This window comes from Staurois parvus, unplaced genomic scaffold (assembly GCF_062004578.1).
Source record: "Staurois parvus isolate SC_StPar_1 unplaced genomic scaffold, SC_StPar_1.0 ptg001544l, whole genome shotgun sequence".
NCBI lineage: Eukaryota > Metazoa > Chordata > Amphibia > Anura > Ranidae > Staurois > Staurois parvus.
The window spans coordinates 108,061-127,988 of record NW_028319340.1 but is presented as its reverse complement, the minus strand read 5'-3'; positions in this window follow the sequence as shown (position 1 = coordinate 127,988).

Genomic DNA, 19,928 nt, shown 5'->3' with positions numbered 1-19,928 from the left:
TCACAGCAACTTCAGGGGGGCTGAGGACTGAAGATCTGAATCCACAGGGAATGGTGAGGATGGGGCAGTAAGCAGAGGACATTGTACATACGTGTCCCCCTGATCTTCTACTATATCATGTATGGATGGAAAGACACAGAGCGGGGAGGACATTGTACATACGTGTCTCCCGGATCTACTACTATATCATGTATGGGTATAAGGACACGGAGCGTGGAGGACATTGTACATACGTGTCTCCCGGATCTTCTACTATATCATGTATGGGTATAAGGACACGGAGCGTGGAGGACACTGTACATACGTGTCTCCCGGATCTTCTACTATATCATGGATGGATATAAGGACACGGAGCGTGGAGGACACTGTACATACGTGTCTCCCGGATCTTCTACTATATCATGTATGGGTATAAGGACACGGAGCGTGGAGGACATTGTACATACGTGTCTCCCGGATCTTCTACTATATCATGTATGGGTATAAGGACACGGAGCGTGGAGGACATTGTACATACGTGTCTCCCGGATCTTCTACTATATAATGTATGGATATAAAGACACGGAACGTGGAGGACACTGTACATACGTGTCTCCCGGATCTTCTACTATATCATGTATGGATATAAGGACACGGAGCGTGGAGGACACTGTACATACGTGTCTCCCGGATCTTCTACTATATCATGTATGGATATAAGGACACGGAGCGTGGAGGACATTGTACATACGTGTCTCCCGGATCTTCTACTATATCATGTATGGATATAAGGACACGGAGCGTGGAGGACATTGTACATACGTGTCTCCCGGATCTACTACTATATCATGTATGGATATAAGGACACGGAGCGTGGAGGACATTGTACATACGTGTCTCCCGGATCTTCTACTATATCATGTATGGATATAAGGACACGGAGCGTGGAGGACATTGTACATACGTGTCTCCCGGATCTTCTAGTATATCATGTATGGATATAAGGACACGGAGCGTGGAGGACACTGCTAGGCCTGGAGGTGGGGATTGGACGGGACTTACCTTCTACATGGACGGTGTACTCATATCTCTGTATACGGACTCCTGTAGGATTACTTATATCCACACTGTATATCCCGCCATTCTCCAGAGTCACATCATGTATGACCAGACTTCCATTCTCCGATACCCTCGTATTGGTCACGGTCACATCTGGTCTCAGTGTACATTGTCTGTGTCTAGCTATCCTGGTGCCATTGTGTCCGGTTGGGTCTCTGTATCTCCACTCATACCGGTCACACATCGATCGATCTGTATGGCTGAGGGTGAGATGGATTCTGATGGGGAGGAGAAGGTCAGATCCCGGCCGGGTGAATATTTCCTCCTGAACATCCGGGGCACTTCCTGCACAGACAGAATACAGACCCCAGTCAGGTCACAGTCTACGCTTCCCTCCCCCCTCATAGAACACACATTGATGGAGAACCATCTGGAATCTCATGAGACTAATGAATGAAAAACCCAACACTGTCCAAGATGTCCACTTCAAGGGTCTGTATATAGAGGAAGGACAGTATATATAGTGTAGTATACAGAGGAAGGGATGTATATAGGACAGTATATAGTGGAAGGGATGTATATAGGGTAGTGTATAGTGGAAGGGATGTATATAGTGGAAGGGATGTATATAGTGGAAGGGATGTATATAGAGGAAGGGATGTATATAGTGGAAGGGATGTATATAGGGTAGTATATAGTGGACAGGATGTATATAGGGCAGTATATAGCGGTAGGGCAGTATATACAGGTAGGGCAGTATATAGTGGATGGGATGTATATAGGGCAGTGTATAGGGTAGTATATAGTTTAAGGGATGTATATAGGGTAGTATATAGCTGTAGGGCAGTATATATTGCAGCGTATAGGGCAGTGTATAGGGCAGTATATAGTGGATGGGATGTATATAGGACATTAAATAGCAGTAGGGCAGTATATAGGGCAGTGTATAGTGGATGGGATGTATATACGGCAGTATATAGCGGTAGGACAGTATATAGTGGAAGGGCAGTATATAGGGCAGTGTATAGGGCAGTGTATGGGGCATTATATAGGGCAGTGTATAGAACAGTATATAGGGCAGTATATAGAGCAGTATATAGTGGACGGATTTATATAGGGCAGTATATAGGACAGTATATAGGGCAGTATATAGAACAGTGTATAGGCATTATATAGGGCAGTGTATAGGGCAGTGCATAGGGCAGTGTATAGGGCAGTGCATAGTGCAGTATATAAAGCAGTGTATAGGGCAGTGTATAGGGCAGTATTTAGGGCAGTATATAGGGCAGTGTATAGGGCAGTATATAGAGCAATGCATAGGGCAGTGTATAGGGCAGTGCTTATGGCAGTGTATAGGGCAGTGTATAGGGCAGTATATAGGGCAGTGTTTGGGGCAGTATATAGGGCAATGCATAGGGCAGTGTATAGGGCAGTATATAGGGCAATGCATAGGGCAGTGTATAGGGCAGTGTATAGGGCAGTATATATTGCAGTATATAGGGCAGTGTATAGGGCAGTGTATAGGGCAATGTATAGGGCAGTGTATAGGGCAGTGCATACGGCAGTGTATAGGGCAGTATATAGGCAGTATATATTGCAGTGTATAGGGCAGTATTTAGGGCAGTGTATAGGGCAGTATATAGAGCAATGTACAGGGCAGTGTACAGGGCAGTGTATAGGGCAGTGTATAGGGCAGTGTACAGGGCAGTGTATAGGGCAGTGTACAGGGCAGTGTATAGGGCAGTATATAGGGCAGTGTAAAGGGCAGTATACAGGGCAGTGTATAGGGCAGTATATAGGGCAGTGTATAGGGCAGTATATAGGGCAGTGTATAGGGCAGTATATAAGGCAGTGTATAGTGCAGTATATAGTGGAAGGGCAATATATATAGGTAGGGCAGTTTATAGTGGACGGGATGTATATAGGGCAGTATATAGGGCAGTGTACAGGGCAGTGTACAGGGCAGTGTATAGGGCAGTGTATAGGGCAGTGTACAGGGCAGTGTACAGGGCAGTATATAGAGCAGTATATAGGGCAGTGTATAGGGCAGTGTATAGGGCAGTGTATAGGGCAGTGTATAAGGCAGTGTATAGTGCAGTATATAGGGTAGTTTATAGGGCAGTGTATAGGGTAGTTTATAGGGCAGTATATAGTGGAAGGGCAATATATATAGGTAGGGCAGTTTATAGTGGACGGGATGTATATAGGGCAGTGCATAGGGCAGTGTATAGAGCAGTATATATGAGTGGAAGGGATGTATATAGGGTAGTATGTAGCGTTAGGGCAGTGTATAGAGCAGTATATAGGGCAGTATATAGGGCAGTATATAGAGCAGTATATAGGGCAGTATATAGGGCAGTGTATAGGGCAGTATACAGGGTAGTGTATAGGGCAGTGTATAGGGCAGTATACAGGGCAGTATATAGGGCAGTATACAGGGCAGTGTATAGGGCATTGTATAGGGCAGTGTATAGGGCAGTATACAGGGTAGTGTATAGGGCAGTGTATAGGGCAGTATACAGGGCAGTGTATAGGGCAGTATACAGGGCAGTGTATAGGGCAGTATATAGGGCAGTGTATAGGGCAGTTTATAAGGCAGTGTATAGGGTAGTTTATAGGGCAGTGTATAGGGTAGTTTATAGGGCAGTATATAGTGGAAGGGCAATATATATAGGTAGGGCAGTTTATAGTGGACGGGATGTATATAGGGCAGTATATAGGGCAGTGTACAGGGCAGTGTATAGGGCAGTGTATAGGGCAGTGTACAGGGCAGTGTATAGGGCAGTGTATAGGGCAGTGTACAGGGCAGTGTACAGGGCAGTATATAGAGCAGTGTATAGGGCAGTATATAGGGCAGTGTACAGGGCAGTGTATAGGGCAGTATATAGGGCAGTGTATAGGGCAGTGTATAAGGCAGTGTATAGTGCAGTATATAGGGTAGTTTATAGGGCAGTGTATAGGGTAGTTTATAGGGCAGTATATAGTGGAAGGGCAATATATATAGGTAGGGCAGTTTATAGTGGACGGGATGTATATAGGGCAGTATATAGGGCAGTGTACAGGGCAGTGTATAGGGCAGTGTATAGAGCAGTGTATAGGGCAGTGTACAGGGCAGTGTATAGGGCAGTGTATAGGGCAGTGTATAGGGCAGTGTACAGGGCAGTGTACAGGGCAGTATATAGAGCAGTGTATAGGGCAGTATATAGGGCAGTGTATAGGGCAGTGTATAAGGCAGTGTATAGTGCAGTATATAGGGTAGTTTATAGGGCAGTGTATAGGGTAGTTTATAGGGCAGTATATAGGGCAGTGTATAGGGCAGTATATAGGGTAGTTTATAGGGCAGTATATAGTGGAAGGGCAATATATATAGGTAGGGCAGTTTATAGTGGACGGGATGTATATAGGGCAGTGTATAGAGCAGTATATATGAGTGGAAGGGATGTATATAGGGTAGTATGTAGCGTTAGGGCAGTGTATAGAGCAGTATATAGGGCAGTATATAGGGCAGTATATAGGGCAGTGTATACGGCAGTATATAGGGCAGTGTATAGGGCAGTATACAGGGTAGTGTATAGGGCAGTGTATAGGGCAGTATACAGGGCAGTATATAGGGCAGTATACAGGGCAGTGTATAGGGCATTGTATAGGGCAGTGTATAGGGCAGTGTATAGGGCAGTGTATAGGGCAGTATATAGGGCAGTATATAGGGCAGTGTATAGGGCAGTGTATAGGGCAGTATATAGGGCAGTGTATAGAACAGTGTATAGGGCAGTATATAGGGCAGTGTACAGGGCAATATATAGGGCAGTGTATAGGGCAGTGTATAGGGCAGTGTATAGGGCAGTGTATAGGGCAGTATACAGGGCAGTGTATAGGGCAGTATATAGGGCAGTATATGGGGCAGTATACGGGGCAGTATACAGGGCAGTATACAGGGCAGTGTATAGGGCAGTATACAGGGCAGTATATAGGGCAGTATACAGGGCAGTATATACGATGCTCAGCTCCTGCCTCATGGGTAGGTGTTTGTCTACAGTCCCATCAGCCAAGGTTCGCTGTGCTCAGACCGGACAGGGTGACTCCATTTTAATGAACATAAAAGAAGCAAATGACAGATACAATGTAACACAGACATCTGATACACAAGTCACATTGTCTCTGAATGTTATGAATGACATTTCCTGTTCATTTGGCAGCCGCTGTGATTTTCTGTAAAATGCAATATGGCCGCCTGACAGATGATGTGCAGAATGCCCCACATATGTCATTTCCTGCTTCTGTGATCGGCTCAATGATTTTCCCTGAACTCTGAACTAAGATATGAGTCAAATTTTAGGCATCCTCTGCAGTAGGAATTATTTTTTTGACTAGATACTCCCTAAGGGTTAAATACTTCAGAAGGGATGCAGACCCTGCCACTTTCCTGATCAGAACACTGAGACTGCACCAGGGGATTATAATGAGCTGGACCCTCCCATTCAGGAATTAGTATTCCAAGGACATGCTGGAACAGTCAGCTCCTTCTGAAGAACTGGAGCAGGCAGGACTCCGATAGATCTGTTAGAATCCCTGCAATGTACATTGATCACCCGGAGGGGATTGTTTTAATTTCCCAACAAAAGTGGAGGTGATCTTAAAGCTCATTCGTCCATCCAACACATTCCCTCTTTTATACCCTTCCCCAGGTACACAGGGGATCCTAAAAACTGGAGAGAACAAGACTCCGAGGAGAAGTTCTAATCATCATTGTATCATAAAACCGAACAGAAAACGAATAACTAATGCCACAATAATCACACCGAAAAACAATGCAGGACCTACAAAAATACCTCCCCAAATTGAATCCAGATATGAGGAGTTGTATCCCAGCTGTGATCTAGATCCAAAGACACCTTGAATTTCAATATCCAATATCCAGCAATATTAAAAGAAGACGGAAGTCCCCCTACATGGTGCAGCATGAACCCTTCATATCACCATGAGAAGAGAAAGACCCCATGTCCCCATGTCACTGGAAGGTCTATAGATGGATGTCTCCTCTACATGGTGCAGCATGAACCCCTCATATCACCATGAGAAGAGAAAGACCTCATGTCCCCACGTCACTGGAAGGTCTGTAGATGGATGTCTCCTCTACATGGTGCAGCATGAACCCCTCATATCACCATGAGAAGAGAAAGACCTCATGTCCCCATGTCACTGGAAGGTCTATAGATGGATGTCTCCTCTACATGGTGCAGCATGAACCCCTCATATCACCATGAGAAGAGAAAGACCTCGTCCCCACGTCACTGGAAGGTCTATAGATGGATGTCTCCTCTACATGGTGCAGCATGAACCCTTCATATCACCATGAGAAGAGAAAGACCTCATGTCCCCACGTCACTGGAAGGTCTATAGATGGATGTCTCCTCTACATGGTGCAGCATGAACCCTTCATATCACCATGAGAAGAGAAAGACCTCATGTCCCCATGTCACTGGAAGGTCTATAGATGGATGTCTCCTCTACATGGTGCAGCATGAACCCTTCATACCACCATGAGAAGAGAAAGACCCCATGTCCCCACGTCACTGGAAGGTCTATAGATGGATGTCTCCTCTACATGGAGCAGCATGAACCCTTCATACCACCATGAGAAGAGAAAGACCCCATGTCCCCACGTCACTGGAAGGTCTATAGATGGATGTTCTCATTTATACAACACTGTACAAATAATGGAAGAGGTAAAGCATTATTGGTAAAATAAAATAAAAAAATAATAATACTGTATTATCACCTCTTTATAATGTTCCTCCATCCCTCTTCCTGGACAGAGAACCCACAGGAGGAGGACACGGAGGGGACACATTGCTGCAGTCGGGGTATCTATGATATGTACTCTGTCTGATAATAATACTGTATTATCACCTCTTTATAATGTTCCTCCATCCCTCTGCCTGGGCAGAGAAGAGCCCACAGGAGGTGTCACGGTCTGGGTCAGGTTCAGAGACCAGTTGCTATAGCAGTGTAAGGCTTACCTGAAACCAGCAGGATAGGTACACCAGCGGGTCACCCTGGGAAATAGCGCAGGCTCACCTGAGGTGCGGGGTCTAAGTATTAATCGGTCTTCACCAGAACTCCTAGTGGTGGAGATGGATGAGGATGAGGCAAAATCATAGTCAGTAGCAAGCCAAAGGTTAGTAGCGAAGATGTAGAGGGCAGCAGGAACGATAAGCGGGATATTGGCTGGGAAGGCACAATAATCTGGTAAAGGGGAAATGCAGAGGCATGGCTTTTATCAGGAAGTTCATGGGAAGAACAAGGGGTTCAAGGTTCAACAGAAAACAAGGCACAAGGCAGGATTGTCCAATAGATCAGGCAGAGAGTTGTCCAGCATCCCAGGTAGCTCAGTGAGAAGAAAAATTGCCTCTCACCTCAGAAGGCCCAGGTTCGGATCCAGGCTCTGACAGTACTCCCCTCCTCACAGGAAGTCCCCTGGACATCTTAGGACCAGACTTGTGGGGAAACCTCTGGTGGAATTCTCTTGTTAATCTAGGAGCATGAACATTTTCCTCAACTCCCAAGAATTTTCCTCTTGCCCATATCCTTCCCATTGGACAAGATATTGCAATTTTCCTCTAAACATCCTAGAGTCAATAATCTTCTCCACCACATATTCTTCTTCACCGTGTACCTCAACAGATGGAGGAGGTGGAAGAATTCTTCCAGAGAAAGGATTTTCATGAAATGGTTTGAAAAGCTATACGTGAAAAACAGGGTGAATCTTCATACTGTCAGGAAGTTTTATGCGAAAGTTGACTAGGTTGATTTGAGCAGAAATCTGGAAAGGTCCCACAAACTTTTGGCCCAACTTTGCAGATGGAACATGAACCTTCAGATTTTTGGTTGATAGCCAAACCTTGTCACCCACATTATTATTATTATTATACAGTATTTATAAAGCGCCGATAGTTCACTCAGCGCTGTACATTACAAAGGGGGACAGAACATGTGACAGAACAATACCAATACAATGTGATACATGAGGGGATCGAGGGCTCTGCTCCTTGGAGCTTACAATCTAGGAGGGAGGGGATGGTGGCACAGGAGGAGATAGCTGTGGGGGATGGGGTGGTAGGAAGAGTGGAGGAGGTCGGTCAAGTTAGCAGGGGGTGGGGTAGGCTTCCCTGAAGAGATGGGTTTTCAGGCTGCGCCTAAAGGAGAGGAGAGTAGGTGATAATCTGATGGGTTGGGGCAGGGAGTTCAAGAGGATGGGTGACACCCTGGAGAAGTCCTGGAGGCGGGCATGGGAGGAGGAGACCAGGGAACTAGAGAGAAGGAGGTCTTGTGAGGAGCGGAGTGTGCTTGCTGGGCGGTACTTGGACATTTGGTCAGTGATGTAGTTCGGGGCAGTATGGTGGACGGCTTTGTACGCCAGTGTTAGGATTTTGAATTTGATCCGTTGCGCAATCGGAAGCCAGTGGAGGGATTGGCAGAGGGGGGAGGCGGACACTGAGTGGAGGCCAGTGGAGGGATTGGCAGAGGGGGGTGGTGGAGATGGAGTGGTTGGAAAGGTGAATGAGTCTGGCAGCCGTATTCAGGATGGACTGAAGCGGGGATAGCCTGCGGCGAGGCAGGCCAGTGAGGAGGGAGTTGCAGTAGTCGAGTCGTGATATGATGAGGGAGTGGATGAGCTGTTTAGTGGTTTCTGAGGTTAGGAACGTGCGTATTTTGGCGATGTTGCGGAGGTGGAGTCTGCATGTTGCGGAGGCGGAGTCTGCATGTTGCGGAGGTGGGGTCTGCATGTTGCGGAGGCGGAGTCTGCACGAGTTTGTTAAAGATTGGACTTGGGGCTGGAAGGATAGGTTGGAGTCCAGAATGACACCAAATACTCTGGCCTGCGGGGTGGGTTTGATGGTAGCGTTGTTGGATGTGATGGAGAAGTCAATGGGGGGTGGGGTCCGGGCTGGGGGGAAGACTAGGAGCTCGGTTTTGGAGAGGTTCAGTTTAAGGAAGTGGAGCGACATCCAGTCTGATATGTCGCTCAGCAGGTGTGTGATTCGGGCAGAGACCGAGGGGGTGAGGTGGGGGGTTGAGAGATAGATTTGTGTGTCGTCGGCATAGAGGTGAAAGGTAGGAAAGGCGAGAGATAGTAGTCATTTCTTTTAAGGGAGGTAATTCGACTACAAATTCCATAGAAATTGACCCCCACGGTCTTGATGGAACAGGAAGTGGCTGGAGCAACCCCAAAGGAGAAGCTGGGGGTGTCTTATGACGTGCGCACATCAGACAAGAGGCCACATAGCGTTTGATTGTAACTAGGCCACCAGAAGGAACGTGACAAAAGTTCATCTGTCTTTGAAATCCTAAAGTGTCCCGCCAGTTTAGAGTCATGGACTAATTTGAGGACTTCCACCCGAGCAGACTCAGGTACATAGAGACGATGTGCTAGAGTCCAAAAGCCGTTCTTGTACTCAAGGTTTATGTCCCTAGGAGGATCATTAAGTGGGTCATTCTCATACCCCTCTTTGAGAAGACTCAAGAATGTCTTTGTACTTGTAGTCCCTAGGAAGTTCTTTTGAGTTAGGATGGAACATTCAGAGTTGCCCTCCTGGGGAGGCTCAGACAACATCCTTGATAAGGCATCGGCCTTACCATTCCTCGATCCAGGTCAATATGATATAACAAAATTGAATATGGAAAAGAATAGAGACCAGCGAGCTTGTCTAGAAGACAATCTCTTGGCCGAGCAAATGAATTCCAGATTTTTATGGTCAGTGAGAACAGTTACAGGATGATTAGCCCCTTCCAGCAGATGCCTCCTTTCAGAAAAGGCTTCCTTAATTGCCAGTAGCTCTTTATTCCCAATGTCGTAATTTCTTTCAGCTGAGGACATCAACGAGAGAAGTAGGCACAAGGATGAAGCTGCATCTTTTCATCACTTCCTGAGACAGGATCGCTCCCACGGCAGAATCAGAAGCATCCACTTCCACTATAAAGGGTAGTTCAGGATCGGGATGTACCAAAATTGGTGCGGAAGTGAAAAGAGTTTTCAGTTTTTCAAACGCAGCCTGTGCCTCAGGGGTCCACACGAAGGGTACCCCTTTCTTTGTCAGCTGTGTGATTGGAGCTATCACTCTAGAAAAATTTCTTATAAATTTCCTGTAAAAGTTGGCAAACCCGACGAAACGTTGAATTTCATTTACATTTCCTGGTGCTGACCAATCTACCACTGCTTTGATCTTCTCGGGATCCATGCTCACTCCCTCTGGAGAAATGATATAGCCTAAGAACTGGATCTGGGTTTGTTCAAACTCACATTTCTCCAATTTAATGTAGAGTCTATTCTCCCTTAATCTTTCAAAGATGGTGCAGACATGTTTGCGGTGCTCCTCCCAATTATCGGAAAAGAGAAGGATATCATCCAGATAGGCAATCACAAATTGGTCCAACAGATCACGAAAAACATCGTTGATGAAATGCTGAAACGTTGCAAAGTCCAAACGGCATCACCAAGGACTCGAAATGCCCATACCTGGTTCCGAAGGCGGTTTTCCATTCGTCTCCTTGAGGAATGTGGACAAGGTTATATGCCCCTCGTAAATCAAGCTTTGTAAAGATCTTGGCAGAGCGAAGTCTTTCCAACATTTCAGAGATCAAAGGTAATGGATAGCGGTATTTAATAGTAATTTTATTCATGTCTCTGTAGTCAATGTATGGACGAAGGTGGAGTCTTTCTTTTCAACGAAGAACAGGGCTGCTCCTGCAGGAGAAGTTGAGTGTCTAATAAAGCCCTTCTCTAAATTCTCATCGATCCACACCCTGAGCACTTTTAATTCAGGTTCCTACAGATTGAAAAGGCGGCCAAAAGGTATTTCTGCCCCTGGGAGCATCTCAATGGGGCAATCATATGGGCGATGAGGGGGTAATTGATCGGCATTTTTCTTGTCAGACATCCCGGAACTCATGGTATTGTGGGGGCAAGTTGTCATATGACTGGATAGCCACTATATCACCTTGCACTTCCTTGGTCGGTGATGAACTTGGTCGGCAAGGTTTTTTACAATATTTTTCACAGTGGGAGGATGTAAAATCTATAGTCTGTGCTCCCCAGTTAATGGCAGGATTGTGAGTGGAGAACCAAGGAATGCCCAGGATGATGGGAAACTTGGGTGATGTAGTCAGCTGAAAGCTGATGGTCTCACAATGGTCAGCCTCAAACAACAGTTTCAGGGGGACCGTTTTATGGGTGCTGCTTTGAAAGAGTCCGATGCAGTTAAACACAGCAATCTAATTATGCCTTCTCTACTTTCACAGGTAAATGCATCTTTCTCCTACCTCCACTCTTAACTCAAACGCATTCACTCCTGTTATATTCTGAACAAACGGTGTATTTATATTTGTGTGTATGTTGACCAGTCCTCACCTCCAGCTGCAGTCGTTTTTATGACTGTAGTCTGTTTCCTGAGAAACATCCCCCACTATTCATGTGATCCTTATCAGCTTCTAATTGGGGTGGAGTTGAATGCTCATTTGAGCATCTCCCTATAAATTTAGATCAGCTCATGGGGGGAGATCTCTGATGGGGGGGCACAGTCTCTGATGGGGGTGCTGCTTCAGATTGAGTGCTGCTTTGAACGAGTGTGATGCAGTTAAACACAGCAGTTGAACTAAAGCAGGAGAACTTAAGCAGCAGGAAGACACAACAACAGCAAGAAACTCTCCTGCACGCTGGACAGACTGCAAGCAATCACCCCGGGAAACATCTCTTACATGCCTGAGTCCCACTCCGTGTACCTTTATATAATACTCCCCTCTTCTCCTTGTCATATTACTATCCTCTCTTCCCAAATCTCATTTCTTAACCCCTCTGCTCCACCCCAAAACTTGTACATCTCCCCCTCATTGCTATCATCTCCCTACTACTGCTCTCATCACCTCCCCAAAATGCCTCTTCCACTCCTCCTCACTTTCCTCTCCTCCGTTCCCAAAATCCATTCACTATATCCCTCTGCTCCTTCCAAACATTTGTATATTGTGCCCTCACTACTTCCTTCACCCCTCTACGGCACCCACCACCTCCTCCTATTACTCCACTCTCCCACTGACCCCAACACCTCCCCTAGTAGTTTCTCACGCTCCTGCACATCCCGCTCCCATGCCACCTTTCTCACCCTTCTCCTCCTCCTAACCGCGGGGGACATCTCCCCGAATCCTGGCCCTCCACCACCTCCCTCACCCGCACAACACCCTCCCACCTCCACGTCCCGCCGCAACCCCCCAACTTAGTATCTGTCCCCCTGCTCCCTAAAATCGCCCCCCCGTTTTCATGTGCACTCCTGAACGCCCGATCGGTGTGCAACAAGCTCACCGCCATCCACGACCTCTTTGTTTCCCGCTCCCTCAACCTCCTAGCGATCACGGAAACCTGGATCCAGCCCACTGACTCTACCTCCCTGCTGCACTCTCCTACGAAGGTCTCACCTGGACCCACTCACCCAGGCCTAACGGTCGTAAAGGTGGTGGGGTTGGTCTGCTCCTGTCACCGCAGAGCACCTTCCGAGTCCTCCCAAACCCCCCCTCCCTATCCTTCTCCTCCTTCGAGGCCCACTGCGTCTGACTATTCTCCCCAACCCCCCTGAAGATTGCTGTGATATACCGGTCTCCTGGATCCATACCCCGCTTCTTGGATAACTTCTCCTCCTGGCTACCCTTCTTCCTCTCCTCTGAGCTACCCACCATCATCCTTGGGGATTTCAACATCCCTGCCAACCTCGACAACCCAGACACATCCCGTCTCCTCCACTTAACCTCCTCCTTTGCACTTGCACAGTGCATACAATCCACCACCCACTCCAACGGTAATATCCTTGATCTTGTCTTCTCCAACCGCTGCGCTTCCCACAACCTCACTCACACCCCCTTCCCTCTCTCTGACTACAACCTGATCACTTTCTCTATCTCCTCGTCCTCCAACGCCTACCCCTCCAAATGTCACACTACTACCAGCCGTAACCTCCGCAACCTTAACCCTGCCCCCCTCCACTCTGCAGCTGATCAACTCCACGACAGCATCCTCCCCCTGTCCTGCCCCGACTTGGCTATGACCGCCTACAACAATGCGCTCTCAACAGCCCTTGACTCACTAGCGCCTTTAACCACACGCAACATCAGACCCCGACCGCTCCAGCCTTGGCACACTGATCACACCAAAACCCTCAAACGACACAGTCGTGCCCTGGAGCGACTATGGCGCAAAACCAAATCCCAACAAGCCTTCACCCGCTACAAATCTGCCTTCCACACCTACACCTCCTCCCTCCACGCAGCCAAACAAGCCTACTTCCTGACCCTCATCAAGGCCCTCTCCTCCAATCCTCGCCGACTCTTCTCCACCTTCAACTCTCTACTCTCGCCACCCCCACCTCCACCCAGCACCTCACTCACCGCCCTTGAGATTGCCAATCACTTCAAAAACAAGATTGACACAATTCGCAAGGACATCTCCGCAACTCACACGCCCTCTCAACCCGTCCCCTCTCACACAGCTACCCCCTCATCCCCCCTCCCCCTCAACATTACCCACAGGGACTTCGTCACTGCTCAAACTCCCTCCAACCCTGTTCCCCCTCACTCAGCTACCCCCTCATCACCCCTCTCCCATGGCCCCACCACTGCTCTGACCTCCACTCCCACCCCACCCTACATTCCTCATACTGAAGCTCCCCCAACACTCCACACTTTTGACCTTACTACCATCGAAGAAGTCTCCAAGATCCTCTCTGATGCCCGCCTCACCACCTGCCCCCTCGACCCTATCCCCTCACAACTCCTACGACCTCCCTCCCCCTCCATCCTATGCTCCCTCACCCACATCTTCAATCTCTCCCCCTCCTCAGGCACTTTCCCCTCCCCTCTGAAACATGCACACATCACCCCCATACTTAAAAGCCCTCCCTGGACCCCAATGACCCGAACAACCTCAGACCCATCTCCCTTCTCCCATTTACATCTAAACTCCTCGAGCGCCTAGTCTACACCCGCCTAAGCACCCACCTCACCGACAACAACCTCCTCGATCCCCTACAGTCCGGCTTCCGTCCCCTACACTCCACCGAAACCACCTTACTCAAATCACCAACGACCTGCTAACTGCCAAAGCTAATGGCCACTATTCAGTCCTCCTACTCCTTGACCTCTCTGCGGCCTTCGACACAGTCTACCACCCCCTCCTCCTCAAAAAAGTACACTCCCTCTGCCTCAGAGATCCTGCTCTCTCCCTACCTGTCACAACGCTCTTTCAGCGTTACCTATAATGCTACCACCTCCCCCTCACTCCCCCTCTCTGTTGGGGTCCCTCAAGGCTCTGTCCTTGGGCCCCTTCTCTTCTCCATCTACACCTCCTCCCTTGGCCAACTCATACACTCTCACGGCTTCAACTACCACCTCTATGCCGACGACACACAAATCTATCTCTCAACCCCCCACCTCACCCCCTCGGTCTCCGCCCGAATCACACACCTATTGAGCGACATATCAGACTGGATGTCGCTCCACTTCCTTAAACTGAACCTCTCCAAAACCGAGTTTCTTGTCTTCCCCCCAGCCCGGACCCCACCCCCCATTGACTTCTCCATCACATCCAACAACGCCACCATCAAACCCACCCCGCAGGCCAGATTACTTGGTGTCATTCTGGACTCCAACCTATCCTTCCAGCCCCAAGTCCAATCTTTAACAAACTCGTGCAGACTCCACCTCCGCAACATGCAGACTCCACCTCCGCAACATGCAGACTCCACCTCCGCAACATCGCCAAAATCTGCACGTTCCTAACCTCAGAAACCACTAAACAGCTCATCCACTCCCTCATCATATCATGACTGGACTACTGCAACTCCCTCCTCACTGGCCTGCCTCGCCGCTGGCTATCCCCGCTTCAGTCCATCCTGAATACGGGTGCCAGACTCATCCACCTTTCCAACCGCTCCATCTCCGCCACCCCCCTCTGCCAATCCCTCCACTGGCTCCACCCCCCCTCTGCCAACCCTCCACTGGCCTCCACTCAGTGTCCTCCACCCCCCTCTGCCAATCCCTCCACTGGCTCCCGATTGCGCAACGGATCAAATTCAAAATCCTAACACTGACGTACAAAGCTGTCCACCATACTGCCCCGAACTACATCACTGACCTAATATCCAAGTACCGCCCAACACGCACACTCCGCTCCTCACAAGACCTCCTTCTCTCTAGTTCCCTGGTCTCCTCTTCCCATGCCCGCCTCCAGGACTTCTCCAGGGTGTCACCCATCCTCTGGAACTCCCTGCCCCAACCCATCAGATTATCACCTACTCTCCTCTCCTTTAGGCGCACCCTGAAAACCCATCTCTTCAGGGAAGCCTTCCCCACCCCCTGCTAACTTGACCGACCTCCTCCACTCTTCCTACCATTCCATCCCCCACAGCTATCTCCTCCTGTACCACCATCCCCTCCCTCCTAGATTGTAAGCTCCAAGGAGCAGGGCCCTCGATCCCCTCATGTATCACATTGTATTAGTATTGTTCTGTCACATGTTCTGTCCCCCTTTGTAATGTACAGAGCTGAGCGAACTATTGGCGCTTTATAAATACTGTATAATAATAATAATAATGATAATAATGGGTAACAGGTCCTAAAGATAAAGGTGACCCATCAACCGTCTCCATATCAATAGGGGTAAATGTATTTCTGGCTTGAATATTATGGTTGTGAGCAAGCTCTATATCCATAAAGTTCCCCCCCGCCCCGGAGTCCAGCATAGCTGAGCAGGAGATTTCACGGCCCTCAGATACAAGTTTAATGGGGATAACAAAGTGAGAGAGCAGAGAGTTCACTTTATTCTCTTCAGGAATCAGTGGGGAGACAGACTGGCTTATGGAGTTTATGTGTTCCGGCCAATCACATCAGTCACAGCAATTGTTCTTCTAACTTTGTTAGGACAATTAATTGCATAATGACCAGAATCCCCACAATATAGACACAAGTTCTCTGAACGTCTTCTCTCTCTCTCCTGAATGGAGATGGATCTCTTGATGGCATCAACCTGCATAGGCTCAGGAGTGTTAGAACCCAGAGAGACTCTTGAATCCTGCTGAACAAATGGACTAGCAGAGAGATGCATGCCCCTATTACCTCCAAACATTCCCAGCCTCTCCTTCCTCCTTTCTGTAAGTCTTTGATCGATTCGGATACACAATTGGATGAATTCCTCAAGATCCTTAGGAGTATCACCTCTGGCAAGCTCATCCTTTACCTGTTCAGAAAGCCCTTGGCTGAACTGGCTCTTTTGTGCTGCAGGGTTCCAAGTGGTATCTGCCATCCAACTTCTGAATTCGGCTGTGTATTCAGCGACCGAGCGTCTACCCTGCCGCAGACTATGCAACTTTGCTTCGGCAGTAGCACAACGGTTGGGATCATCAAAAACCTGATTCATTGCAGTCAAAAAGGTATGAAAATCATTCAGAATGCCATGGTTTTGCTCTATATAAGGGGAGGCCCAAGCTAGAGCTTCCCCAGTCAGAAGCCCAATAATAAACATTACCTTCTCTCTCTCTGAAGGAAACACAGAAGAGTACATTTGGAAATATATACGACATTGATTAAGGAAACCCCTGTAGTGGTGGCGGTCTCCATTAAACTTAGCTGGTTGGGGCATCTGTGAGTTGGTATCATCTCGGTTCAGCAGTTGTCTCTGCAGAGCCTGAATCTGTCCCTGTTGCCTATCCACTATGCTATCTAGCTTGGCAACTTTTTTCTTGATGGGTGACCCCGAATTCCTGCAGCTCAGCAATTTGCTGCCTAAGAGGAGCCACAACGCTTGCCATAGCGGCCTCCATGTTTGGGCCAGATTATTCTGTCACGGTTTGGGTCAGGTTCAGAGACCAGTTGTTATAGCAGTAAAAGGCTTACCTGAAACCAGCAGGATAGGTACACAGGCAGGTCACCCTGGGAAAGGACACCGGCTCACCTGAGGTGTGGGGTCTAAATATTAACCGGTCTTCACTAGAACTCCTAGTGGTGGAGATGGATTTGGCTGCGTGTTGGTACCAGGTCACAGATCTCAGGATCACCCCACCAGGGAATGAGCAAGCCGGTAACCGAAAGCGGGTCAAACAGGTTAGGGATCAAACAGAAGCGGAGTCAGTCACAAGCCAAGGGTCGGTAACAAATGGTAGTAGATGAGGATGAGGCAAAATCATAGTCAGTAGCAAGCCAAAGGTCGGTAGCGAAGATGTAGATGGCAGCAGGAGAGACAAGCGGGATATTGGCTGGGAAGGCACAATAATCTGACAAAGGGGAAATGCAGAGGCATGGCTTTTATCAGGAAGTTAATGGGAGGAGCAAGGGGTTCAAGGTCCAACAGAAAACAAGGAACAAGGCAGGATTGTCCAATAGATCAGGCAGAGAGTTGTCCAACATCCCAGGTAGCTCAGTGAGAAGAAACATTGCCTCTCACAGCAGAAGGCCCAGGTTCGGATCCAGGCTCTGACAGGAGGAGGACACGGAGGGAACGCATTGCTGCAGGTGGGGTATCTATGATATGTACTCTGATAACAATACTGTATTATCACCTCTTTATAATGTTCCTCCTTCCCTCTGCCTAGACAGAGAAGAGCCCACAGGAGGAGGACACGGAGGGGACGCATTGCTGCAAGTGGGGTATCTATGATATGTACTCTGTCTGATAATACTGTATTATCACCTCTTTATAATGTTCCTCCATCCCTCTGCCTGGACAGAGAAGAGCCCACAGGAGGAGGACACAGAGGGGACACATTGCTGCAGTTGGGGTATCTATGATATATACTCTGTCTGATAATAATACCATATTATCACCTCTTTATAATGTTCTTACATCCCTCTGCCTGGGCAGAGAAGAGCCCACAGGAGGAGGACACGGAGGGGACACATTGCTGCAGTCGGGGTATCTATGATATGTACTCTGTCTGATAATAATACTGTATTATCACCTCTTTATAATGTTCCTCCATCCCTCTGCCTGGACAGAGAAGAGCCCACAGGAGGAGGACACGGAGGGGACACATTGCTGCAGTCGGGGTATCTATGATATGTACTCCGTCTGATAATAATACTGTATTATCACCTCTTTATAATGTTCTTACATACCTCTGCCTGGGCAGAGAAGAGCCCACAGGAGGAGGACACGGAGGGGCACATTGCTGCAGTCGGGGTATCTATGATATGTACTCTGATAATAATACTGTATTATCACCTCTTTATAATGTTCTTACTTACCTCTGCCTGGGCAGAGAAGAGCCCACAGGAGGAGGACACGGAGGGGACACATTGCTGCAGTCGGGGTATCTATGATATGTACTCTGTCTGATAATAATACTGTATTATCACCTATTTATAATGTTCCTCCATCCCTCTGCCTGGGCAGAGAAGAGCCCACAGGAGGAGGACACGGAGGAGCACATTGCTGCAGTCGGGGTATCTATGATATGTACTCTGATAACAATACTGTATTATCACCTCTTTATAATGTTCTTACTTACCTTTGCCTGGACAGAAAAGAGCCCACAGGAGGAGGACACAGAGGGGGTACATTGCTGCAGTCGGGGCGTTCGGTCTGTGTGGATGAAAAATGAGAACTTAGAAAAATAACATCTAAAATAATAAAAGAGGAAGAAGAATCTGCATTGAGTTTCCTTCTCTTCACACCATAAAAGCCTGATGTGTCAATACTCCCACAACCAATATTTCTCTGTCTATAGAGGCTGAAGAGTGAAATCAGCAGAAAGTGTTTTTCAATGTCCGGGACGTTTTGGTGACATCTCTGTGCCGAGTTCCTGGGTCCTCACAGCTCTGAACATCTCAAATCTTATATGGGTGCAGCACCCTCCTGGTCAGGTGCTCGGCTGGGTAAATTTAGTTGTGGCTCACCGTAATCAGCTCAGCTACATGTGATTAGTTCGGCCTGTTCTCTTTTATACAGGCTGTAGGTTTGATCGTTCCCTCTCTCTCTGCATTTCATAATTCTCTGGGTTGTTCTGGAACATCGGTGTGGGATAAGGCAAATGGGCAGCATGAATATTTATACTGTCTCAGCCAATCCCTGTCAGCTTTGCACAGATGGCTGCTGGGGAAGGATATAAATAGCCTGAGACCTGGAACTGAAATGTCTTGTCCTTCAGGAGAGGATCACAGCCTAAGGGGAGCTTATTGCCCCTTAGGCAACTCTGCCGTGTGTCTGCTGTCCATTGAGGCCTCAGCTGGGATAGCTGGGGGGACTGGCAGCTGAAAGTCACCAGACACTGATTGAGGGGCTGTCCTCTGAGGATCTGGTCTGATATCACTAGGAGAAGGGGTCTGGAAGATATTGGAAGAAGGCAACTAACATGTGAAGACATTAGTCAGTAGAGGCCAGGGTAAGAGATACTAGAGACTGTATGCTGTTACCACCCCTCAGGTGATAGTCAGCTGTGTGTGTAAAAGGGGCATTGTGACTGATGTCCTGATGAGCTCAGTCTATCTAGTTGTAGCTCCCTCTAGGTAGATAGGATTGTTGTGGTTAGTCCTAGGCTTGTTGGAAGCCTGGGATGAGTCAGCCTCCGTGTAAGGCAGTGATGTTACCCCATGTCAGGCTGGGAGGATCTATGGGTCAGGGCTTCTGGAGCCCTCCTACCTTTCTAGAAACTGCTGGACCTATCTAGAAGAGGGCGGAGGAGGGGAGGAGGCCTGTATTTGCATGTTTGAGAGAACCCGGCCAATCCCAAGGCCTGGCATAATGGCTGGAAAGCCCTTAAATGTGGGAAAGCCTGAACAGCAGGGGAGTTGGGTGGAAGATGGAGTGAAGAAAGATGCTGGAGTATGGAGCCTGGGAGGGGGGGGGGGCAGAGGAGGGA